The 26,168-nt window shown below is 46.8% G+C and overlaps 1 pseudogene; it reads right to left on the reverse strand.

Moving 5' to 3' along the window:
* Window positions 1–4,111: 4,111 nt before the first annotated feature.
* Window positions 4,112–24,685, reverse strand: LOC101881129 (putative beta-lactamase-like 1; annotated as a pseudogene).
* Window positions 24,686–26,168: the final 1,483 nt, after the last annotated feature.

Below are 26,168 nucleotides of genomic sequence, written 5' to 3' on the forward strand. Positions count from 1 at the left end.
AGGTGAAAACCCAAAGAACTGGTGATCTTTCAGTCCAGGTTGATTTAAATGATTTGGAAGAAATTCACAAATTATTTAAAAAATATCATGGTGGTCATTATGTGCAATAATGGGCACGCTGACATCACAGGGTTGGGGTTAAAGAGGAAAATACACCACTTCCAATATTTCCAATATATTTTAGTTACTTGTTGGTTGGGTGCCGTATTTGGACTGGTCCTGCCCCTCTGCTCTGCTCTCATGAAACCTCACCTGGAATATTGTCCACAGTTCTGGTGTCCTCAACATAAAGTGGACCTGGTACTGTTAGAACAAGTCCAGAGGAGGCCACGAGGATGCTCAGGGGCTGGAGCACCTCCCACATGAAGACAGGCTGAGAACATTGGGGCTGTTCAGCCTGGAGAAGAGAAGCTGCGTGGAGACCTCAGAGCAGCTTCCAGTGTCTGAAGTGGGCCAAGAAGGATGCTGGGTAGGGACTATTCATTAGAGTCTGTAGTGATAGGACAAGGGGTGATGGGTTCAAACTGAAACAGGGGAAGTTTAGATTGGATTGAAGGAGAAAGTTATTTACTGTTAGGGTGGTGAGGCACTGGAATGGGTTGCCCAGGGAAGTTGTGAATGCTCCATCCCTGGCAGTATTTAAGGCCAGGTTGGACAGAGCCTTAGGTGATATGGTTTAGTGTGAGGTGTCCCTGCCCATGGCAGGGGGGGTGGGACTGGATGATCTTAAGGTCCTTTCCAACCCAAACTGTTCCATGATTCTGTGATTCATGGATGGATGACAAATCAGACTATAACCATAGCTTAACCATTAAGATCCTAAGAATTTTTTTGAGCCCAAAAAGCACAAATACATCATTGCAGTGTTAGAACCCCTATGAATAAAGACTGAGGAGCACTTCGCCTGTTTCTTTGGTGATGGTGGCTGGTTTTGATGAAAAGGGCAGAAGTGAACGTTCAGAGCCCTTTCTGTAATGTTGGGTTTATTATTGCATCCTCTTGAGGGTGTTTGCACCTCTCTCCCAGGAGATGGCAGAAGAGTCCCAACGACAGCAAATAACAGTCCTTGCAAGCTGTCATTGTGCTGTCATGTTTAAGCAGTGAGAAAAATCAGGGAGCTGTTGAGGGACAATACAAAAGATCAAAACCTTATGGATTTACAACCGAGGCTTTTAATGCTGTCTCTAAATGTATGCCCTCATGCCATGCATACAGTGATGTGTTATGGCTTGATTTCATATCATACATCCCTCCAGCTGAAGCAAAGTGAAGTCAGTTAAAATGTGTCAGCTGGGAGCAAAGAAGGTTGTAAAGGGCTGGGCTGTTTGTCAGAAAGATCTTGGGTCAGGAGTGATGGAATGACAGTGTCAGTGTTCAGGTTAGAACTCCGACTGCAGGACCAAATTCCTCAAAATGAAGTCACAACAATCCCATTTTACAAGTCTGTGTGTGAGAGATGCCAGAAACTGGGACTGAGCCAACCACAGTGCCTCACATTTCACACAAAGCTCCTGCACGTAACAGCATGTGTAGTGGCACTGTATACATCAGGAATAGGGCTTCCAGGTAGCAACACTGGCACAAAGTGCATTGCACTGCTTGAGAGCAAACCAGAGCTGCTCCAGCTCAGGACTGACACCTGCTAAGTCGCAGCACTGAGGTATATGCAGGCATTGGGCTACCTGGTTGTCCATCAGGCAACATCGTGTAAGATGCACCCAGCCATGGAGGTGTAGCGGGGACCAGACATGACACAGCCAACAAAACAAAGGGTGCTTTAGATGGCAAACATGGAAGGGCATGGATATCACCCTATCTGCTTCACAGCTGGAGTGCTTCTCTGCTGCACAAGATACCTGGTTCAAATCCCTCTCTAGCCTAAGCTAGATGTCCTACCTTCAGGTCAAGTGCCTTCATCAGTAAGTTATAGGCTGTTTGCCAGCATGTTGCTCTCTATCTGCCACACTGAACACCTCTCTTGCTGTTAATGAGAATGAACAAGAGCACCAAAAAGTGCCAGTGCACAGGTTGGAGGGTGACTCACTAGAAAAGGGATGACTTGTTAGTGTCTGCAATACTGATGGAAAAGTAAACCATCTTATCCTCTCCATCGGACAGATGGACATTCCAGTGGTGCAGCATCCTGACTGTGACATGGGGTATAAATTCTAATTATTCTTAGAAGTTTTTAAAGGTAGCTGATGGGTAAATAATCACTTTCTTTTTGTTCCAAAGCAAAAAGAACTGCCCCAAACTGGCACACAACCCTCACTCAAAAAGAGCAGGGTTAGACTGCTTGAATACCTTGCAGTCAAGTACTACATGTTGTGAGTTCAAAGCCTGGGATGCAATGTTGTGTCAGGCATGCCATAGAGAGTAAAGGCACCTCTGCAGGAAATCGATCATAGTGCAACATATCTGCCTGCACACCTCTGGGCACGATCATGCATGAGTGCAGAAAGAATTTGCATAGACTTTATTGCTGCTTCTATAGCCCAGATGAAATACTTGAGCATATGACGTTCATATTACACATGAAATGTAATTGCCTACGAAGTCCGGAGGAAACCAGTAAAGCAGCAACAAGGACCTGTAAGTCAAGGTTCACATTATTTCCTATCTTTATCAGGAACAGAAATTGTCCAAAAAAAAAAAGGCAGGGAGCCGAGTTTGCAGATCACAGTTTTCTAGGCCTTCAGTGGTGGTCTCTGTACTCAAAAATGAAGCTGAAAAACTGCACACAGAGTGAAAACAGTGAAAGACAAGAGAAAAGGGAGGCAGGGAGAGTAAGTTTCTAATCCTCTCTGAGACATGTCCACTTTTGAGACACTGAGCAAACATGCAGTAGAAGGAAGTCACTCTGCAAGAGGATCTAAACTCAGTTACAGCATATGAGAACATGTATTTTGAAGGGTCTTTGATTGTGCTAGTCTGCCTGCCCTTTTGCACTGCCTTGAAGATTTCCAGGCTGTACGGCCATTGCCATATTCTGCAGATGGCTGTTCATTTTAAGGTAAGAGTTATCTTGCTGTGACCCTCTGCTTGCTTTAATATCAGAGTCTAGGTAGGGCTGCAATCAAAATATCCTCCTAAACCTGAATGGGCATTGCAGGAGCCAAGACTCCTCAGTCAGTGGTACTTGCTCTACTTGCACTCATGCCTGACTCTGTTCCCATCACAGAGGTATGATGTTGGCATTGAGTGGGCACAAGCAAGGAGAAGAAATTGCACCCATGGCTTTGCAGATTGTTGGTATACCTGTCCTAAAGGTAGACTTCTGCTGGCTAATGCACTTTCCCTTAGCATCCTCCCTCATGGGTACATATGCCTACAGACACCTTTCTCAAAGCACACATTCCCATGCATTCCTGTACTTAAATGCCACACTCACACAATTGCCTATATACATAGACACAAACTGTGTCCAGCTGGAATATACCAGCATATGTTTATATATGCCTGCTCACATGGGTAAGCTTCAGCTTTAATACTGAAATGCTTCAACATCCTTTGTGTGACCATCACTTTTGCAGAAATCCATCCACATTGGATGCTCTTTTCACAGCTTCCATGTGATCCAGGAAAGAAATGGACCCTCATTTCCCAGGTATCACAAGCAGGGCTTGTAGGCTGGTGCCATTTTCTAGCACATGATGTTTTTGGCTAAACCAGGTGAGGAATCTTCTTCATGTGAGATGCACTCCTGAAGAGCCCTGGACTGAAGAAGATAGATTTTCTGAGAGACAGAGGAAATTTTCAGGCCTGTGATGATAGCAGTTAATCACCACAATGGTCATCAAACAGACAGTGTGAATGTGGAGACTTTATTGCTTGTCTTTCTGTTCTTCTTCCAAATTCCATCCATCCAGCACATTCCCACCTCTGTTTCCTGCAAGCAGCCTCAGCTGCTAGCTGGTCTGTTGTGCACTGCCAGGGATTGAAAGCCATTAAAGTAGTTTTACAAGTGGGATGTGACATCTTGTTTGGGCAAAGAAGTCACTTGCAACCATCTTTCCCTTTTAAATACATTCATAAAGCCACACACACAGATAAGACATAGAATTGGAGCCATGTCCCAGAAGTGTCCAGATAAGCAGGGGGACATTTAGCTCTAGAATACAGGTTTACAAAGCACACGCACCACATTGTATGTGTTCAGCCCTGGTGCACCAAAACCAGAAGACAAACCTTTGCGATCAAATGGATGAAGTTAAAGAGCTGCCAAGTTTGGTCTCCAGGGAGATGGAAGCAGAGCCCAGGAGCAGAACACATGGGAACTCCTTGTCAAAAACACTTGGAAAACACGATCTTCCAGGTGGTGGAGCTTCCACAGCTCTTCCACATGAGGCCAAAACTGCTGCATGACCAGCACCCCACCAGCTCCAACTTTGATCTCATAGAAAGTCAGGCTGGAATAGGTATAGTAGGCAACATAAGGGCCTGGACTTGGAGGAGGAATCAAGATTTTCTGTGCCTCTCTGAATGCCATCCCCATGGCAGGAATAAGATACTCATACGTTTGAGACACAGCATCTCCACCCTGAGGCCTGGGCCCTGCCATCAGCACAATGAAGCTCAGGTGAAGCTTGGGGATAAGAGAGGTTGCTGAATAACCATCAAGGTCTCCATCCTTCCTAATGACATCATATCCCCATTGCTCATTAATCCCCAGAGTGTGCCAGTCTTGTTAGCAAAGTATTCTGTGGAGCATTTAAACAGAGGGGTGAGCATCATCTTCACTGTGTCAGGTGCTAGGAGGCAACGGTGGTAGGTACCTAAGAAGACCATTGGCAGCTTGGCAAGGTCAGCAGCCGTGCAGTACGTCTGGCCAGAAGGTCTGTACCAGCCAAAGTCATAGAGAAGGGCTGGCTGCTGGCTGCTCTGGAAACCCACAGCCATCTGGGATCGGATCAGTGGTGCGATGTCAAAGGCAGTGTTCTCCATGCCTAAGCAGTCCAGGATGTTCTCTGAGACCCAGCACTGGTATTGCCCCTCAGCTGCGTGGTCAGCTAGCACATGTGCCATCAGTGAGAAGGCCAAATTACTCTAATGACATCTGAAAAGGAAGAGGAATAAATCTGGATCAGCCTTACCTCCATGATACATCATGGGTATGAGTATGCAAAACCAGTAGCTAGGTCTTCCTTCTCTGGGGAAAATTTCTCATTTTATCAGATGACATGCTAAAGGGAGGAGAGATGCAAGAGGGACAAAAGAAAACTGAATGTTGCTGCCTTGATTTATTGTTAAGGAAGAAATTTCTTGCAGAAAATTCTGCAGAACTATTTAACCACAATGTACAGAGGGCTGGAGATGGAAAACAAAAAAACCTTTATGCAAAAAACTATATATTTGTATATCTGATTTATTGTTTATAATTTTTTCACCAAATAATATATCCATTCTTTTTAAAACCGGAGCTGGGAGTTACAGGTGCTTTCCTTAAAGGTCTCAAAATCCCAGGTAAGCTTCTTTGGAGATTTAACATGGTATAATCACTTAAGCACCTAAGATACCTTAAGATAAAAGCACTTTAAAAGCACTTAAAATTCTATAAGGCAGCATTCAGCAATGTTGAGTCATCAGAGACACCTGAGAGCTTCAGTCTTTAGTATCTATAAAGTGATTTAAGTCTTTACACTTGAACAAAGTCTAACAGCATGAAGACATAAATGGGCAAGTTTTTTCAAACACATTTTGAAAATTCATGATGGTTTTAGCATTATTTCATTTTTTTTATGGTGTAAATCCACACATCTCACTAAGGCTGGGGCAGATTTATTTAGATCATAAATTTGGTGCCACTTCAATAATTTCCAGCCCGTCTAGCTGAATAAAAGCATGATGAGCACACATTTTTCTACCCCAGAATAAACACATTCTGCATCTAAAATTTTCTATCTGAAATAAACATCCCAAGAAAAACATGATAAAATTTCTATATCAATGAATGGGAATTTCATTGAGGAAAAATGATCTTGGCTGTCAAGTATATCCAGAAACAGGGAAACAGTTAAAACTACCAACATGTCAAGCAATGAGGGGTTGAGAACCTCTGGGTGGATGTCCTTACATATTTTAATGGTGAGCATCATACACTTCATCTGCTGGATCCTGTTTGTATTTCTGAGTGTTTGTAACTCAGGTAATAGACATTTAACAGGCTATGTAACCTGTAACAAACATTAACAGAACTAGATAGTTTAGGAAAATGCAAATCACTATGGACATAGCATGAGTTTAGGTGAAATAAACCGATAAAATTAATATGCCCTTTCACTTTTGAAAATCTACATATTTTACAGTTTAAGTCTTTTGGACGTAACTAAAGCAGTTTCATATGCCTCATCTAGGCTTCTCACTCAAGCTCTATACAAACTAAAAGAATCCCTGGCACCTCCAACAGTCGCTCTTTCCAACCTAAGACAGGGTATTGGTGGATGGCTGAAACTCTCTTTAGGAATGGCTGCCTTTTATCCATGGGCCATAGAGACTGCAGGTGGGGCCAATACTGGTGGAGAACACAAACCCCAACCAAAACCTGGTAAGTGAATGCATCTGACAACCAAGACATCATCTTTCAGGAGAGCTAGAGCATCTTATGTATTGCCCTTCCACAGTAGGCTGGTAGACCACAGCCTCCTGGGCAGGCCTGTGCCATGGAGAAGAGGAAACAGGTTGAGACAAATCATGGTCCAGAAAACTTTCAGTGAGGTGAAGAGTGAGCAAAAGGCAAGATTCAAAAGCACAATGGAAATAACACTGATGCACACATGTGCTTTATACAATTGGCAAATGTGCTGCAAGGACCTGGATTACATCTGGAATGAAATCCTCATTGCAGTTTATAGCTGACTTTGATTAAGAGGTTAGGAGGAAAGCAGTAAGGGTACAGGACAGAGAAATGACTTGCAATTGTCTGCTCAGTGACTACATGCTGAATCATGGCAAAGCTGACTAAGGCCCTATTCCTTTGCAGCAGCAGCAGCAATTTATCTCAAATGGCCTGGCCTTGGGATTTGAACCGGAATGAGAGCACTTTTTCTGCTTCTGGTCTGTGGTTATTTGTGCAGCTGAATGACCAGATATGAGATGCAGTTCCAATGGATCATCAAGAGATGTGACTTTTCCTTCCTCCCACGTCTTGTACAACATAATGGTGGGAAAGATCTTGGAGATGCTGGCAATTCTATTAAGGAACAAACATCTATGAAAATTAAGCATTAAAAAAACATGATTTGAGAGGAAGATGAGATCACCCAACAACTGACTTACTGCCTGTACCTTTACATGCTACACCTTTGCTAATTCAAAAGGGAATGGCTAAAATGCAAGTAGGAAGCTTGAATTAATATCCCTAGCTCTGGACTTTATAGACATAAACTTCAGAAGTATATCCCCAGTAGTGCAGTGGGTTACAGATCTTTTTCTGCTCCTTTAATATTCATAAAATGTCATGTTTTGCAAATTATTGCTTAGTAAATACCACAACAAATTGCAAGTAGTTTATTAGAATTTTAAGGTTAAAATGCCATAAAGTTTTACAGTTCATGTTTGGAATTGCTATTTGGGTGGCTTCAGAATAGCATCAGATTTACAAAAGGTCTTCTGAAGTATGACTTTGGTTCTATATTGCCGGCTTTCAGAAGTGGTGTCATGACTGAGAAGGATGGCCAGGCACATTTATATTGTGCCACTAGAGATGAAATTCTTGGACCAATACAAAACAGCCTAGAGTGAAAGCCTTTGCCAAGAACGTTTGAATGAATCAAGAACAAAAGTCAGAGGATCAGGTACTGGGATAGTTCCAACCACAAATCATGATGACTGGCAACAGGATTTTTGGGGGAGTCTCCATCATGCAGTCAGTCATCACATTTGGCTGTTAACTGAAAGGTCAGTGATTCAAGCCCCAGAGATGGGCTCTCCTATGCCTGCCAGTGGCAGGGGCTTGGAACGACATGGCCTTTAATTTAAGGCTCCTTCAAAACAAGGATATCATGATATACAGAGGGGGAAAAACCAGGTAATCACAGCAGGTGAAAACTTCCTAAATTGCATATTCTGAGGACAACATTTGACAGTAAGTGTGCACTCCATATGTTTCATATACAGAACAGTTATAATGCACTGAAAATAAATCTTTAAAGGAAGTAAACACTTCCTCTATATTTGTTTTTGTGCTTTTTTTGCCACATGCTAAGAGCTCAATTCTATCTTCATCTAAAAGGTAATGGTCAATATGGCTTTGACTCACTGGGAGATACATAAGTGTATTGGTCTTCATGTGTTCAGTAGCTGCTCTTCCCAAACCCCATTTTTCATCAGACCTATTTTTTTTACTTTTCACCTTTTCCAATTAAAACTCTTCTCAGATCAAATAAAAAATAATTTTAAAATATCCAAAACAACTCAGTAAGCCACAAGCATATGATAATTTAGGGTTTAGCTGAAGTATTGTCTCACAGATTTTCACAGAAGAGGTTTCTGCAGCAGACCTGAGACAGTTGAAGATATGGTTTGTGACAGTGGTTCTATCCAGTTACCGGGTATGTGTACCTGCTCTTTTCCTAGCACTCAGGCCTGCGATACATCTGTCCCACCTGTAAGTAGCATATTCATTGGGCACCACTGAGGAGCTGTCCGAACCATTCTTCTTCCCAAAACTGCCTGTCCAAATCACAGTGTTGTTGTAGGTAACAATGGCACACATGGCAGGGAGACCAGAGCTATGAACCTTTTGGCGCAGCAGCATATCTACCTGGAGAATGGAGGGAAATTATGAATTTCCAAACCAAGAGTCTTACAATGTGTGTAGTCTGTTACAGGTGGTAGAATAACCTGGACCATCAGCCCTCCTTACTTCCAAGCACTTTTTTTTTCACATTTTTCCAAATGTATTTTGGCAAAAGAAAATATTTTAACTGTACTGTTCTTATTGAATCACTAATGCTGCAGTATCTTTCTTTCGATCTACATGTCCACCATATAGAAGAATGTGGTGATCATCCTTATAATGCCTATGATGCTTCTATAATGAAAACCAAATGCTAAAGCCTATAATTGTAATTTCTCCATTTTTAAATTGCACTGTGCACATCTGTTCTTTACATTCAAAGATGTATGAGAAAATGATCCCGACTTGTCAAATATCCCATGACGCTTTTCATGCCACGAAACATGCTGTGGGACAGCTCTGACAACTAAGCAGCTCATGAAAAAAAGGCATCAGATAGGGAGTCTCCTGTCAGAGCATGGCTGTCCTTATGGTCCATGCAGTCATACAGGAAATAATGCAGTATTTCTTCACCATAAATAGAGCCTACCAGGATTTCAGACAGTGTATCATATTGAAGAAAAGCAGGTCTCTCTCATTCATATGCAGGTCCCCTTCCTCTTCTCCTTTCCCGTCATTCTGTACTTGAAGCATAAGTACAACAAACACCATGACATTTCCTTGTCTTCTACATCTTACAAGCATCTGCAGGGGGCCAGGACTACACAGCCAGGAACACCTTCTGCTCCAAACAACCTCTCCACCCCCTTTCCTGGGCTACTCTGTAGAGGGAAATGAATCACTGCCCATAACAAACAGATTTTCACTTATGCCATCAAGGTAGCCTGAGCAACAGAATGGTTTTTTGATTGGATCTAAGTTGGCCCCAGGACATAAAGAACAAATTCTTCTTCAGAGCTGGGCCAGCACTCACAATTGCACTTAGTACCATGTCCTGAAGCCCCAGCACTCATTGCCTGCTCTGGGGTATCTCTGGAATTTCACTGCATGCACTCAGCCCAGCCCTGAATCGCTCCATTGCACCTAGACCTCTTTGCCCAATTTAGAAGCTTGTCCCAGGCTCCTTTCCTGCATTTTTATCCTTGAGGCAGCTCTCACTGGTCCATTTGGACTCACAGTTTGACACCCAAGCTACTAGGAGTGACTGGTTGCCCCAATGCAGAGGGACAACAGTCTCAAAAGAAACCACACCATAACAGAGGAAGGAAAGAAGGGACCTATCCTTACACCAGCAATCCCCTCTGTGCATAAGGTCCTCTGAATCATAAAAGAAGATCTGAGGCAAGGATGCTTCTAAAGATCTTCCTCATCCAGAGCATAAGGGCCCACCAACACAGTCTCCCTTTTTGTGCTATTACTGCTGTTTGAGGCACTGATGACAGGCTGCAGTTTGGGTTATGCAAGGAACTGGCAAGAGGAAGCAAGTGATTTCCCCTGGCATGAGAAGCCCTCTGGCTCCACAGAAATCCTTCCCTAGAAAGAGTGAAGAATGGAAAACCAATGATGATTGATTGAGTGTTTGGGCTTTTAAGACATTTAAAACGTGTCAGTCCCAGGAATGCAGTGGTATAAAGGAAGTGCTGTAGGAATGCTGTTATACACCCCATGCCCCCGGGCATCCGTGACCCAGAAAAAGTGGAAGAGGTATTTCTGTGTGGAGGAGATTATTCTCTTACAAATTTGTCCAGCCATCTTTTGAATCCATCTAATACTTGGTCTCAACATGCTCCAGCAATGAGCTCCACCCTTCAACCACTCTTCTTTGTGCCAAGGAATACTCTGCTTCACCTGCCTTAGTGTTTTTATTGTGAGAATAGTGATTGCTGCTTACCCACACCTTTCCTGACCAAACAGCATGACATTTTTATCATTGTGGTTTACCTCTGCCAGATCAAGAATCACAATCTATTTACCTTTTATACTTCCCAGAGACATCTGGCTGTTCCTGAGGCCCTGATAAGATCTGATATAATATACAGATATTATATCTGCATAATTCTTAGTTTCTGTGTCTCACTTTTGAGTTGAGGAGTATGGAATTATCACCAGCATATCAGAGAACTGCTGTCTCATAACCACATTCTTGTATGCAGGCTACTGTGTATTGATGTTTGGCAGCAGTCAGAGACTTCACGTTTATTCTCCTCTAGCAAAGACCCAGCAAAGGTGTGGATTTGCCACATCACCTCTCTCAGGCTGGTGTCCACAATGCCTGCCAGGCACTGTTCAGTTGGGGTCTGGTGCTTCTGTCAACCTCCATCTCGCAGACTCATGAACCAGCTCACTCACCATAAACTGCAGTCAGGGAGTTAGAAGTGCAGAAGAAAGGCAAGATGGGGAAAAGGGTGATTTGACTGTCAGCATTCCCCTCCCTCGGGTTAGGGTAACATTCCCCCTAGTCCTCCTTGAACTCCTTCCATTAGTTTTTGCTATCAGAGCTAAAGACTCGCCAAAGTTTAATCCTTTCCTCCTAGACTTAGTAGGAATCATCAAAGAATACAGCATGACATCTGTGCAGGAAATGACAACTGACCTTAGAGATAGAAGTAGAAGCTACAGAAAGTAGGCTCTGCTTTCTGAAGTAGAGGCAAATGAAAAATTCCTGAAATTTACTGGAATGAAAGAACTGGAAAAGTATCAGCCAAACATTTGTTGTTCTATTTTCATTAAGGTAAAATGGACTTCCTTAAAAAAAGAATACAAAACAAGGCATGCAAGGTCAAGTCTCATTTGCAGGAATGGCAACCAGGAGCACTATATGTATCTAACAGTCCGTGGTTGAATTGAGTGAGTCAATGAGCAGAGTTCTACAGAAGTGGGGCTGCTACTGCATCCTACAAAGCACAGGACTGCAGAGAAATGCCTTGCAGAACTATGGAAGGGGAGGGGGAGAATGGAGAGGAATTGCTGCATCAATTGTAGGACAGCTGGGAATGCAGAGCAAGAAAAAGACTTGTGGGGACTTCCTGCTTCCATCCCAAATTTCTGCAAATAACATTTGCCCGTGAAGTTGGCAGGAATAACAAAGGGGCAGCAGGAAGGTAAATCCCAGGAAATATTTTCAGAGTGCAGGGAGTCTTCTAAGACAACAATGGAAGATTGCAACCCATATGGAAGCAAACACAGACCAAAGTTGTGTCCTGTCTTTTGGAAGAGCTCAATAGTCCCAAGAAGCAAATCATCCTGGTGAAGTCCAAAGACAAGGCCAACATAGGACTGAAGATCAACAACTATGTATATTCTGCATAGTAAGAGGATCCTAGCTGCTCTCTGCAATGACTAAATGAAATCAGCAATACAGAAGAGAATTTTTGGGTGGGAATGGCTTGTGAGACACACAGTGGCAGTACTGGACTGAGTTGTGAATGAACATGGTGGAACCAATACGATGCAGATGGGACCAGTGCTCAAGTCACAAACTAAATCCAGGACAAAATGTGGTTGTGTTGACTGCAAGCAGGTATGGCTCAGATCATACAACTATGAGGAAATGTCATTTTGCTGATATAGAGGACTACTGGTCCTAGAGTTGAAAGCACATCAAACACTGACTGCAGTGTAAGAGGAGGAGGACACAGCAAAGAAGATAATTTTTAGGATGCCTTCAATGGCATTGGATAACTGCCAGCAGAATATAAAAATGAAGCTGGTATTACATTAATTGTTCATATAACTTTGAAGGAGGAAATGCCGAATCCTGTATGTGAGGAGCTTGTAAGTATGTAAAGTTTCTGAAGATGGAAAAAGACCTATGTTAAATAAGCCTCAGGTTAGACACACTCAGGTTAGAAAGAAGATGGAATGCATTAAAAGAAAGTCTCCACTAAAACAAACCAGACAACAGAGATACTTCCAGACACTCTGGATTCATAAATCCAAGGCAGCCACAGATTTATTGTATAATCGGAGCATACAACTGTCAATGATGCAGCAGACCCCAGGTTTTTGTAGAAATCCACCTGGAAAATATAACAAGAGATTTCCTCAATTGCTCAAAGCCACCAAGAGGTTTTCTGTACTGGCCACTGGTAATCTGCAGCCTGTGTGATGATCACAGGGAAAGAGCCTTTCCTTTAACAGCAATGCAAAGAACAACTTCAAGGGGTGTGGGAAAAGCATTATTAGCATAGGTAGCACCTAATACTGGTACAGCTTCCTCTCTCCTTAGCTCACAACCAGGAGGCAACTCTGCATGTGGAGAATACTGAAGTAGTCAGTGAAGAGAACAAGATCCTGATATTGTGGCTGGCAACAGCCCCTTTATGGCAGACCTTCAAAGCCAGAGCTACAGAAAGATGTAGCACTGCTTTCTTCCCAGCCTTGCACAGGGTACTATTGGAAATGCTTCCCTGCACACAGTTCTCTTCTTGCTAACAAAGGCACATACTCAACAATGCTACCAAGATGACTCTCATATGTAATGACTGATCATGGAGTTGGGGGTTAGAATGCTGAATTTGAATTTTAATACTAAACTAATACTGCATAACCAGTAAACTCCGTAACAGCTACATTTACCCGGCTCACATGGAAGTCCTGCGCATGAATTACTGCCACTGAAAGCTACTGCCCAGCAGTGGGGATGCTACGGAGAAGCCAGCCGGCAGCAGGCTGCACGAAGAGCCAGCAGCTCTTCAGCTGCTGAAAACCACAGATCACCATTAAATTTATACAGGTAGTTCTGAGATGTCACAGGGGAGGGGAAGGTAATTTGGGGAGGGGATATGCAGCTCATAGTACCCCGTTTCTGTGTCCCCCCAGCCAGCAAGAGATTCCTCATGGCAGTGCCTCATACAAGTGTGGTTTTCCTTTTGTCTGGCACATCCCTGTGCTGTTAATCCCAGGTAGAGGGCTCGTGGCCAACAGCTGACAATGACCCACTAAATATATCTTAACTTTTCACTACCCACGTGTGCTTTGCTTTCTCCACTCTGCCCCATTGATGCTCTGCATGGTTTGAACTCACCACTGGCCAATCAACTTCATGCTTTCAATCCAGGATCATGCTCAGCTCTCTGACCCACTGCAATCACCAGACACGGTTAACCCTCAGCAGCAGATGGCAGTGGGAAACAGAGCAGAAGGGTCTAGGAGGTAGCTTGAAAGGTGGAGGTGAAATGTGAAGATGGCAGCAAGCTGCCTGAAAATCTCATTGTGTTATTTTTTGTATTCACACATGCACATGCATGACTATTCCACAGTGATAATGTTATCAAGTGCCTTTCCTCTCATTACATGTTCTCCCCATGAAGCTGAATTTTGTCATTAGACTCACATTTCATAGCAGTACATTTGACACCCATTAGATAAATACATTAAAGTCACTTCAGTGACTGCCCTCTACTGAAGCATGCTCCAGAGGCATTTACAACCTAAGTACTTTCAGGAACTTGGTTCCTTGTGCTCTCAGGAGAGCTTGAGGGATATGGAAAATTGCAGTGTTTCATGGACCATGTCCATTTTAGATCCAGTTCTCCATTAGTCCTACACAAGTACAGACAGATGTCACAGCAAAACCTGGTATATACAGATGGGAATGTGTTAACTTTTAGTACTGACAGCATGTGATTTTTGATCAGAAGAAGAGACAAGGATGTACTTTCTCTGTCCTGCAGACAGCTGCCATGACTTTGGTGAGTTATGGCACTGAGCTTGGTATGGTCCCATCCTTCACAGTGGGTTGGGCCTGGTAGGTAGATGTGTATAATGGTAGCCAGTGAGGAGGTTCAGTGCATTAAGACAAAATGTCTCCAAATGAAGACCTGAAGTGCCCTTCCAAGCCCTAACAAGGACTGGCTCTGAAGTGATGCTGCCTGGGCATTGCTTCTCCTTTGTGTAAGGGATGGCAGAGAACAGTCAAGAATTGTCTGGGAAGGACAACTCAAGAGCATCAAGTGCTCCTTCCACATGGCTGTCCCATTGGAATTTGCTGGTGAGTTTTCTAGGCAGACAGCTCTCCCTGCAAAGCTCTTGTACATAAAGTAGCCGGTTGACTATAGCTAGACAACCTGCTACAGCACCATGCTTCCCTCCCCATGAACTGCCACCAAACCGCTTCAGACATGCCTTTGGGAAAGACTGACAACTGCTCCTTGTTAAAATACAGCAGCTACAATGTGAGACAGAGATGGTCCATATGAGCAATTCTCACCACTGCTCTACATTTGTACTGGACAGAGCACATAGAGAAGCTCTTTGTTTCTCTGTGTGCCCTCTGCAAGCACTGGCACCTTGTGTGCTTTAGTTGACAGCATCGATTTTTGCATGATGGTCTTTAAAATTTAAGTCCATTTCCTGACCAGGAGCATAACTTTTTAAATGCAACAACATTAAAAGCATCCCTTCTTTAGACATACAGGCTAAACCAGCCTGGATATAGGACAGGCAGCTGATTATGCCCAGGTACTGCCTGCATATAAACATGCCTATAGTCCACTGACCCCTCACTCTTTATCATATTCTGCCATCTGAAAGAGATGTAGGGCTATGGCACTGCTGTCAGAGGGGGAGCACTGTGGACACTGAATACAGAATACATCCCTGTGTTCCCAGCACGCACCTGCTACTGAAGTTAAAGTGACTACAGGTGCACTTTTGATTGCCAAGAACAGAAAATACTGAAAACACAAATGCAAATACAACACTGCACTCAAGAGTTCACATAAACAGGGGGTGAGGGGAAAATTCCTCCACTTAAGGCCCCTGCTGCTGGCGCTGTCCACCAAACGCTGGGATGCTGCAAGAGCTAAGCAGAGAAATAACTCTCCCTTGTAGGGAATGCTCTGCTGCCACTCCTAAGTTCTTCTTTGTTGGATCTGGTCTGAAAGTGGAAAATTCTAAGTATTTTGTAAATGGCCTCATATTTTACAAGCAGTCTGGGGAGGTGATGTCTGGTCACAGAAGCCTAGATAGCCTGGCAGTTATATCCACAGCAGACACACTGCTCCTGGAAAACACAGCAAACCAGCTCCCTGTGAACATGCCTCCAACACCCTGTGCTGCTGAAAATAAGTGGAGGACCCTACAAAGGGCAATTGCAGACAAGGGCTTGTGAACACAAAGTATGCTGGCCATGGCCAGGAGATGTGTGGAAATATGCCACCTGTGGCCAGAGGAAGGTGGCTGGTGGTAGGCATGTTCAAAAGGATACAAGGTGCTGATCAAGAACAAGCCTGATTCTCATTTGCACCCTCCTGTGGTTGGTTGGTGGCATTTACAAATTACCAAAGACCTGGTCAGCAACTATAGTATTTACTTCAGTTCTTTATAAACCCACTGACTGATCATTCAGCTTCAACCACAGCATTCTGCCTCTGGAGACCTGGGCTCCTACATCAGAATACTTGCCTTTGATGTCCCAGGCTCTCCTCGAGCAACTGACTGAGCCTGAAGCTGGTTCAGAGCCCCCAGGACATTGTCTAACGAAGGCACTGGGTTCCCGAAAGGACACAGAGCACAACCACAGAGTGCGATCACTGTAGCGAACCATCCACAACTTGGCAGCTAGTACCATTCCCATTCCAAGAAACCACATGCTGTGAGCTCCTCTTAGAGGTCGGGGCTTACCCTGCCTTTCTGTGGTCCATACACCAGTGACACCTTTCTAAGCAGCCTGACATTTCATTTCCAAAGGGTTCTGACAGCCAGCTGTGCAGTTATCATTCCCTCCCACACCCTTACGATGCTGCTCACCCCTGCACCAGCTACCCTGAATTGAGTAGGTGATCATTTTGTCTTTACAAACAACAGGAAACCCAACATTAGAAACTTCAGTCGGGCCATGACAAATTGCACAATAACAAACAAGCAAATGGGAGGAAGTGTGCATATTAAAAACAATTCTCCTGGCACATTGTCAAAAAGCTGCAAATTTCCTTCCACAGGGGAGGGGTTTAAGTTTTTGAATGATGTGATGCTTAGAGATGCAATTTTTCATTAAGAAACCCCAACCAACCAAAAATTTCCAACCCCAAACTCACAATCTGGTGTTAACAAAAGAAGGTAAAAGGACAAATATCCCAACAATGACAACTGAAAAACAAAGGTACACATTAGCATTTGTAGTCAAAAACTACTATATACTGTAATTGGGAAGTCTTCTGGGGAAAGAACATTGGCATCTATTGAGGACATCATTGAAAGTCCTGTGCGTATGTGTGGGGAATGAAGGCAGTAAGATTTGCATGAAAAAGAGTTTGGGAATGAGCTCTGAGGCCTTGGTGCTTGACAAGCTGTGGGACAATGACTTAGCTGTTGAAGGACAGGGAAGGTGGAAGAGGAAGCCTTGGGAGCATGGGCCAGGATGTAGTTGTGGTGGGAATATCAGCTGGAGGCCAGAGGATGTGGGGGCTGTGAGAGGGTCTGCAACACTGTGATTGGACTATTTACCTGGAGAGTTTCACAGTGGCCAATGAGACTGAACATTGTATGTATGTGCAGGTTGGGAAATCACCGAACAAGGGGGTAAAAAGGGCTTGGTGGTAATAAACAAGGATTTGAGTCTCTGCATCAACTTGAGTCCATGTCGTGAAATGCCACAGTCCTGAAGCAGTTAGACCAAGTGGCTCCAGCAGTGCAGTTCTGGTAACAAGAGCCTGTAAACCTCATCTGGGAGGTTTCAGTTCTGCACACATTGTGCTACACTGGAACTAAAATGTCCTAGCACAGTTTCATTTTCCACTGTTTTGTCTGAATTGGCGATGATGGGTGAAACTGAGTACTCTCCCACAGCCTTTCAGTAGCTAAATCTGCCTGTGATTTGGCCATCCCTACACATAACACCCAACAGCATCAAGATACCTTTTCCAGCCAACACTGTCAAGTGTCTTGGATAACTGTCTCACTACCTGTAGGTCTGCGTGTGATTGTGGATGTTTCTAACAAAGCAAGTAACCTGGGGACAAGTTCTTGGTGTGTGATAAACAGATACATGTATTGGCTTTCGCAAATCATAGATGTGATTATGTGGATATAACTATACAAGTTTATAGTAACAAAACCAAAGCTCAATAAAGACATAAGATGAGCAAACCGAAGTCATATAGTAGAAGAATCTGTAAAGTTAAAAAGAAGAAAAAAGGGGGGGGGGTGTTGCATGCTTGATAGAAGAAAAGCTGATGCCTATAAAATATAAAGTACTTTTTTAGCTTAACTTAGGTTGTAGAAAGAGAACAATGTTTATGTTGTTAGCCTGTGGAATTTAGTGGCCCCACTAAATGTGAGTTAACTGTTTCACACTGGTCCTCTAAAGTATCTTTAGTTTTAAAGAACAATGTTTGTGTTGTAAGTCTGTGGTGAGATAACAAGATTTAGTGACTCCACTAGGCATGAAGGAGTTACTTCACACCATCCTTCTACTTATCAGTTAGTTCAAAGACAGAGCCTCCCAACCATCTGCTAGCTTGGGATACTCCTGTTCTGCTATGAATTTTGCAGGAAGGTGACACTGTTTCAAATCTTTGTTAGTTATTAGAATAACTACAGATATGTCTGGTTTTAGTGAGTTGTGTAATTACTGAGGCGTCCAACTGGGCCAGAGGTGAAAAGCACACTGCGAGGAAGACTGCTTACTTCATCTTGAAGACCCCTACTCACATGAGGAAGACTGATTACTTCACCCTCAAGACCCTGCCCACAATTATTGAAGAGCAGTGCGCAGACGCCAAGAGGAGGAGACTTATGACAATAAATTACTGGACCTAATTATAATGTTCCCTGCCTATATGAATATGTATGTGACTAATGGAATTGTGAAAGTATATAAACCTGTTAACAAATACTAATGACTTGCATCTCTGGCTACGGTCACGCGCCCAGCGCTGTTTGCTTTTGCTTTATTGACTTTGTCCCTTAATAAAACCTTGTTATCTTGTTTATAGAAGTGGATTCGTATTTCACATGGTGTTAGCAACGTTTCCATAGCCAGAAACTTCCCAGTCTGTTCCTTGTTCCTACTTGTTGGAAATTCAGGAAATGAAGGTACAGGAGGACAGGAACACTCTCTACATAGCAGTCTGGAAGCCCCTTCTTTTGGCAGACAGTCATGTTATCAATGAGTGAGCCAATCTCGTTTCAAAACGCGAATTTATAAATTTATTAAATTGAGCAAGTGATAGCAGATAAGAAAACAGCGCTGGGTGCACCAAGCAGTCCCCGCTCCGCCCAAGACGCGCACACCAGGTCTTTGGGGGGGTCTCTGTTATCCTTCTTGGTTCAAGGCTTCAGCCAATCCCGCTGCCTCCTTTCACCCGGATTTTGATAAGGCACTTTTCCATTGCTTCCCTCTGTTGCTGGGGTCTCATCGTCGAGAGGTTTCGAGAAGCTCCCAGAAGCTTCGAGAAGTGTCCGTCACCAGCCTCCCCATCACCGGAACCTCTATTCCTTATATGGTGCATGTAACCATCCTACCGAACTCCCCCTCCCTCCAGCAGCAGGGAGCGCTCTGAACACCAGCTCGATCTCGCTGGCTCCAACCTGAGCACTGGGCTCGGGGCTTCCTCTCCCCCCTCAGTCCCGTGCAACAATACAACTGAATTCCCCTTTATAACTCACAAAGTACAACAACCACAAAAGAAAGAAATATGGTTCCACACAGTGACAGTTACAGAGAGTGTCTTAGAGTGTAGCAAGCAATATTTCCCTTTAAACCTTTTGATGAACAAACCCCACACATTACAGTCCTTATATGGCTTATAGTAATACAAGACTACATCACAGCTTTTAAATTATTCCCAATTAAAAACTGTATCTGTTTAATTACTGTCTTTCATCTATATGTTGCCTTGAACTCAGCAACCAGCGTCTGCAAGGACTGTCAGTGCTATAAAGCTAAGCACTTCTCTCAGGAGCCTATATCCAGAACTGATGTTTGAAAACAGTATTAGGTGTTATTAACTCCTGTTTCCTTTGTCTGAAAAGCAACGTGGTTGCAGAAAAGAATTCCTCACATCTGGTATGTTGGAAGGCTGGGGAAGAGCGAGAGGGGCACCGAGCAGGACAGAGTCCAGAGGGAAGCAGGGGCAGGCGATGAGGGGATCCATGGGGCGCAGGGGGGCAAGCTGCAGGACAGAGCTCTCTGCAGCTTCGTGTGCAGGCCCAGTGCCAGCTGCAGGGCTCCGGCAGGGCTGGGGCAGCTCTCGGCGCTCTGGCAGTCGGGGTGCCCGGTGCCTGCACCCACAGCCGGGCTGTCTCCATCTCCACAGGGGCTCGCTCACCTCAGCGCTGGCCCCGGCCCTCCCCTCAGCTGCAGCCCCAGCACCAACATGGCCGCCGGCAGCCCCTGCCCTCGAACTCCAGCTCCTCCTGCTGCCAGGCCCTGCTGGGACCGCGTCCGCCGGGCACGGGGCAGGGGGGGCAGGAAGAGGGGATGGGAACGGGCGGGAGAGGGGAGCCCGGGGGGGAGCGAGGCGAGAGGCTGAGGAGCAGCAGCGGGGGGCGGGGGAGGAGGTGGAGAGGGACAGAGCAGCGATGGCCTCCAGGGTGGAGGAGCCAGAGGGGCATCGAGCAGGACGGGTCCGTTCTTCCTTTCCCGCATGCCTACTGCCCTCCCTCCTTCACTACTGTTTTCATTTTACAATTTATTGTCTTTATTTTAGCATGGCATTTCATCATTTCCTTTCATTTGATTTCCTTTCATTATCTTCATTCGTTCCTTTATTTGTATATATTATATAACAAAGCAAAGTGGAAGAAAGCAGAAGAAAGCAAAACAACAAAAGAACACGTCAGTTTATTTAAACAGTCGTGTCATGAGCAACGTGGTTGATTTTGGGCAGGTCGTGCAGGGTTCTGAACTATACTTCCTGTGGGAAATGCTGTTGAGCTTGGCCCTGAGGCCCTGGCTGAGGAGACATGAAAGAAACCTGCAGAAATAAGCATTTCAGTATTGTTTGTGTAAGAATGCAGTTCTGGACTTGCTTTTTTTATCCTTAACTTGTACAAGTTTCTCAATGATTTTATACATGGAAAAATCCTTCCCAGAGTGAACCATGTCGCATTGCTATTGAAAGGTCTGCAAAGGACTGCATAAGCCTTCAACAGGAGGCTGCTTAGGGCCTATCTGACATACCATCCGTACTGCAGGAGGTGATGCACTGGCAGATAAACCCTGACATCTCCTTTGGCGTGAGCTCCTCTCCTGTGTGCATGGTGATCGTGGCCATTTGGGACTTGGACTCCCTTGTTTTCCACCCTGATTTTCTGCATCCTCTGTAGCCGTGTCTTGTTTCTGAGGAGCGCTGTCAATTACTTCATGTCTGTTGCCTGCTGGTCTCTGTTCACACGGAGAGAAGTGGAAAACAAAACCCCAAGAACTTCGTAGCTGTTCCACAATCTGAAATCTAGAACCCAACCTATCCAATATCCTCAGCTCAGAAAATCCTCTTGTCTGTATACAAAGGGCAGATACTTCATTATGAACATGTTAAATTGTCAGCAGCAGACAAACAATGACAACTACATACATCACCATCTGTGCACGTAGTAGGCCTACAAAGTGACTGAATTCTCTGGAAACTTGCATTTCGCAAGGATGCTGGACAAATCCAGGTTTGAGGGCAGAGGTTTAATTGGCCAAGCAGGATCTAATACATTGACTCTGATATCCAGTACAAGTAGTTTCTTGAAAGGAAAAATACCGTTCCATGTAGAGCGTAGTTTAAACAAACATTTCCCAGTAGCTGCATCCACCTAAAACAATCAAACAATTGTACAGCTTGTTAACAGAAAACAATTTCTTGATCTTTTCTGTCAAACTAAAGATTTCATCTATTTCCTGTCTCTATGAACAGTTTGCCATTCTAACACCTTGAGCTTGCTCTACAGAGTCCTCCTCCTGCGACCTGTGTGCCTCATGCTGCCTGTCTGCTCTGGTACTCCTCAGCGCTCCATCTCCCCTCTGCCCTTCCCCTAGGCCCTAAGAGCACCCCTGCCTGCTGCCCCAGCTGGCCCCTCCAGCACTATGGGTACAAGTAGGAGTCAGGGGCACACAAAAACCTTGGTGATCTGTGCCTCAATCAGGGACACAATGTCCTTGCTGAAGTGCATGTTCTCCTTGGCCAGCAGGGTCAGCACATTGATGTGCTGCTTGCTGTTGTGGGTCAGCTGCTTCAGCAATGCCCGTATTTGCGGCACACATCTGCCTGGGCCTCACTGCTACCAGTGCTGCTCTCCAGGAACAACATGCTCATCTGAATGGGGCCTGCACCAGGACCCAACCCACTGAGCTGCAGTGCCTCTCACTGGGATTGGAGAGGCTGCAGTGCCTGTGACTGCAGTTGCAGTATGTGCAGTGTCTGTGGGTGGTGCAGCCCCAGCAAGAGACACCAGTTGCAGTTGCTGTGGCTGAGGTTGGAGCAGCTGCAGTGTCTGTCGCTGGGGCTGGAGTTGCTGCTGTGTCTGTTGTGTTGCCATGTGATCCAGAGACATCTTTTTCCCCTCGAGGGTACTGGATGGGCTGTGCAGGGCTCGGTAGGCATGGGCCAGGCCCCAGCAGGATGTGGTGTTTTGTCCCCTCTGGTGGTGCCAGGACCACAGCACAATGTGGAGCACGATTTCAGCTGCCAGAGGGGACTCTAAACTGCAGGTACTAACACCCATGGGTGCAGTGGGGCAGAGAAGGGAACGATGTTGGTTGTGCAGTGTGCAAGTGGTCAAAGTTGCACAGTTCTAATGGCACGGTTGCTTCTAGGAGCACAAAGTGCAGTTCTGCCCAGAGTAGTCATTGCTTGGAGCTTGCCAAGAGTCTGTGCTGCAGCAGCTGGGCAGCACCAGTCCCGGGTGGCAAAGGGACTTTGCAGCCACCATTGCAAAGGTTTCAGTTCCTTGCTGTGGGACTTGGGATTGTGCCTGCTCAACCAGGGGGATGGTGTCAACTTTGCTTGGGAGCACAGCGGGTGGTGAGATGGCGGTGGGGCAGTGCCACCTGCTCCAGAGGGAAGGGACTCGTTGGACTTGATGAGCTTTTCCAGCCCTGCTGATTCTGATTCTCTGGGCAGGGTCTGTTTGAACAACTTGAGCGGTAAGGGACTGGTTTGGTTTTCTTGCACATTGTCAGACACCAGCATTGGTAAATCCTTCATCCTCATCCCCTTTTCTTCTCTTGCGATGCTTTCCCTGTTGACTTCTTCTGCCAGCTCGCAGGGGATTTGCCGCCTGCTCGCTGGCTTTTGCAGGGACTTGGCTGCCCTGGAGCTCTCTCCCAGGTTTGTCAGGGTCATTTCCAGGGTTTGCTCGTGATGGTGACCGAGGCCCCAGCACCTTCACTGCTTGCCCAGCAGGTGGCAACTCGGGATGGAGCTCAGGAAGTTGCTGTATGGTCGGTGATGGGTGTTCTCATCTCTTTCGTTGCTGCTTCCTTCCTGCTGTGCGCTGGTGCCCACGGCTGTGCTGTGCCTGTGTGTGTGCCCTTGCACAGCGTCCTAGCGCTTGCTCAGCCGGCGCAACTCCATCTTCCTCCTTTTCCTTGGTGGGGAATGGTGCTGCTGGGAGCACTCTGGCTGGCTGCGGGTGCGGGCTGGCACAGGGCACTTGGCTGGGCTGCTGCCGCCTCTGGCAGCATGGGCACCCCCTGGCAGGAGACAAGGCCCCGGGGCAGTTGCAGTGGGCTCAGAACTACCCTGGGCTGCCTGTTGAGTGCCTCCTGCACCAGGGCGGGTTTGTGTGGTGCTTGGTGCTGGGGGCAGCCTGGGCTTGGGGACTCGGCACTGTCAATCGCTCTGGAAGCAGCCTGGGCTTCGTGTTCAGTGCCCCCTGCAGCAGTGCGTGTTTGGGAGGTGGAAGGTGCTGGGGGGCCGCCGAGGCGCTGGCCTGGAGATTGGGTACTGGCACTGGCCTGAAAAGCACCCTGGGCTGCCTGTGCCTTGCCTCCTGCAGCAGGGACTCATTGCAGGTTGGGTGGCGCTGGGGGCACCCAGGCCTGGGCACTCCGCAGTTGCAGGCAGGTCAGAAGCAGCCTGGGCTGCCAGCGGGGGCTCAGCAGGGGATGCTCCATGGGAGCTGCCAGGGGCTCCTTCCGGGGACTCTCGGCAGCTCTGTCCCCTCGAGCCTCTGCAGAGTCCTCTGGGCAGAGCTGGGCAGGGAGCTCTCCTCTGCAGTGCCAGAGGGGCTCAGCGGTGGCCATGGGGGAGGTCTGCTGAGCCCCTGACCTGCTCCTGCTGTGTCTCCTGCAAGGGGGAGGCCGGCGCCCCCCAGAAGGGGTCAGCAGCCCCAGCACCTGTGTCTCTGTGCAGCCCTTGCTCCTCCTGATGTGCACCCAGTGCTGCAGCAGGTCAGGGGCCTGGGTGAAGGAGTGGGCTCTATCAGGACTGTTGGGGCCATCGCGGCAGGTGTCATTGCTGTCCTCCATCTCCATAGTGCAGATGTCCTCTGCCCTGCACAGCAAGAGGGGGAGCATGTGAGGGAGCTGGTTGGGATGGGGACGCTGGGGACACTGGGGACTGTGTCCTCACCAGTCCCCAGCCCCACCAGCACCGATGGCTCTTTGTGGGAGCCGCCCTCCGCCACGTACTTGGACAGTTCAGGAGCTCGTGTAGCACCTCTGCAGAAGAGCTGGGTCCATCGCTGCTCCCGGCGTGTCCTCAATGCCGGGAAGCTGCACCAGCACCACCGGGTACAGTGGGCAGTCACTGTTGGCCACGCGATGCAAGAAGGTGCAGAACTCCCTGAGGAAGGCGGTGATGGTGAGGCTGCTGGGGCAGTGGAAGGCACTGTGGAAAGTGTCCTCATTGTCCCTCAGCCCAGCCTCACCTCTCCACCGCCCTGCACAACATACTCGGAGAGTTCTGGGATCTGCTGGAGGCAGGCGGCCCAGACAGGGACGTGCAGGACGGTGCCATCCCTGGGTGCTGCATCCAGCCCGTGGGGAGCGGCAGAGGGGATGGTGTCCTCCATGGCTGCCCCTCCTTGGTGGAGGCCACCTCCTGCTCATGGGCGCAGGGGATTTGTGCCGCGGGTGGGAGCTGCAGCAGCTGCCCCGGGGCCCCTGGCACCTCTTGCACCAGCTGCTGCGGGCCAGGCTGGTTCTGGGCAGGCCCCAAGGTCAGCGGCAGCCCCGGGACAGGGGTAGCTCACAGATAGCGATGCGTCTCGCCATGGCCAGAGTGCTGGGGCTCAGACCTGACACTTGCAATGACGCTGGCAGGCGGAGGGGAAACCTCTCCTTTGGGAGAAGCAGAGATCGGTGCTGGGGTGAGAAAGTGTCTGGCAGAGCTGGCTGGGGGTTACCAGGGGGCAGGAGCACCAGAAGGAGCAGGAGCTGCTGCTGTACCTGCCATGACCGTGGGTCACTGTCAGTTGAGCCAACAGCCTCTCTCCAACAGGATCCACCCAAGGTTCCACTGATGTTGGCTGCTGCAACAGCCGTGTGGCAAATGGGCCCCATCAGCTTCCCCTTGCTGATCATTCCCTGTCCTAAACGATGTTTACCCATGCCCACCTTGGTTTCCCATCCCAATGATGTTTGTAGGGGAGGTGAATTTGATGTCCAATGGACAGGGATGGGGCCAGCACCCATGTCCCTGGAATGCTGATGTGTGTGCTTCCCAATCTTCCCAGTGGTGCTGATGGGCAGAAGTGGGCTTGAGGCACTTATCCTTGGTCCTCTCTGGTGTGGGCCAGATCTCAGTCTCAGTCTTGCTGTCAGGGAAGATTGATTCTCCTTGCATGGCATCTTTGCTGACTCTTGTCACTCTGTCACTGGCTTTTGAGACCCCGGCTGGTGGGACCCATCGTGCATGTTATGAAACTTCCCTGCCCTCTAACTGTTAGGTTTAATCAGTCTTGAAATTATTGACTTGTACACATATAATGTATATAATTGTGTGTGTATATATCTACACGTCTATACCTACATGTCCTACTTGCCACCAGATGTTTGTAATAGACAGTCCCCTAAACAGTGTTTCTCCTGTCTTGGAGCAGGATTTCTAGTAAGATTTTGAAGCACTTTGTGAGTCTGGGGACTAAGATGTGTGGGTGTGTCCTTACAGAAGTCACTTCATGGTGTTTCTGCCCATCTCTCTGGGCAGTTTTCACTGAGATGTGGCCTTTGAGAACTCTCAATTTTCCACTACTGGACAAGATAGCTGTATGAATCCCCTCTGCTCTTGCTTGCCTGCTGTCAACTTGCCCACTCCCCTCAGTGTTTTCCAAATGCCCTATCTCACTGAGGGAACTCCCTCCTGCCCAGCAAAGGTGAGCAATGCTGCCAGCTCATGAAGGACAGCTGGGCTGGGCTGCCAGGGACTAGAATTAGAGAGGGGTTGGAGTTCTTGACCAGAGGTGGGGGCTTCTCTGGGGCTTTGCCTTTAGGTGCGACTCTGAAGTTCTGGGTCAGAGCTCTGGGGTCCTTTCAGAGGCTGCTCGTGCTGGATCC

The sequence above is a fragment of the Melopsittacus undulatus genome, chromosome 12 (genome assembly GCF_012275295.1).
Source record: "Melopsittacus undulatus isolate bMelUnd1 chromosome 12, bMelUnd1.mat.Z, whole genome shotgun sequence".
Lineage (NCBI taxonomy): Eukaryota > Metazoa > Chordata > Aves > Psittaciformes > Psittaculidae > Melopsittacus > Melopsittacus undulatus.